We start from the raw sequence: 974 nt of genomic DNA, 5'->3' as shown, positions 1-974 counted from the left end.
ACGTGGTGTTTGACCTCGTCGTCTGGGTTCGGCGCGACGCGGCCTCAAGGCCCTCAGGCGACCCGTGCTTCGGCACGACCGGCCTCTTGGCCTCGCGAACGCGAGCGAATTCGGCCGGAGCTAGGCGCGATAAATATCGGGACGCGGAGATAGGCGTGATACATCGGCGCGAACGAGCAGACCTAGCGCTGCATCGGATCCGCGGAGCCCTGAGCGAGTCGCGGGGTACCGGGGCTAGCCGGCCAGGTACTCGGGTAGGAGCGAGAACTTGTGGCGCTCGTCGGCGACGACCTCGCGGTCGTCTGGCGCTCCGCACGTGCGGTAAAGCCGACGAGCACACCGAGACGCAAAAGATAAATTGCGGCGCATCTACGAGCGCAAAGCGAGGCGTACGTCGCCCGCGCGGGTGCGCCGTTATAAACATTGTTCTAAAATCAAATCGGAGACAACTTTTTCATAAGAAGAATCAGAGTTCAGTCTGCAAAATAGTTCTTAATTAAGGGGGAAAAGGCACCTAAAATCTAAAATCTAAAAAAAAAAATTTTTTTTCATTGACTTTTTTGATAGGATTTTTCCTCGGCTTTCAAGTGCCGTGATCGGAATTTTAAAATTTTAACTGTACCGTGATGTACAGCTTATTTAGTACCGATACTTTTACGATTATTTAGAAAAAATGAATGAAACGACTCAAAGATATATCGTTGCCATTCTCTCATGAATCTCGATTTTTTTTTTTTTTTTTTTTTTTTTTAAATCTTTTATTGGCTTTGGTATGATTACAAAACTGCCTATATCTATAACATAAATTAAAACCTCATGGTTTTACATATAATACATATTCCTGGGAGATTGTAATTATATTCGCTCTTACATTAATCAGTATAGTAACTTAAAATTATTTTCTATGTGTACAGAGTTATAGTAATTTAAAACTTAGTTTAGATATTAAAATCACAGTTTAGTACAAAGTCAGA

Source organism: Trichogramma pretiosum, unplaced genomic scaffold (assembly GCF_000599845.2).
Source record: "Trichogramma pretiosum strain Unisexual culture from Peru unplaced genomic scaffold, Tpre_2.0 scaffold45, whole genome shotgun sequence".
Classification (NCBI taxonomy): domain Eukaryota; kingdom Metazoa; phylum Arthropoda; class Insecta; order Hymenoptera; family Trichogrammatidae; genus Trichogramma; species Trichogramma pretiosum.
The sequence above is the reverse complement of the archived record's forward strand: the minus strand, read 5'-3'. Positions refer to the sequence as shown.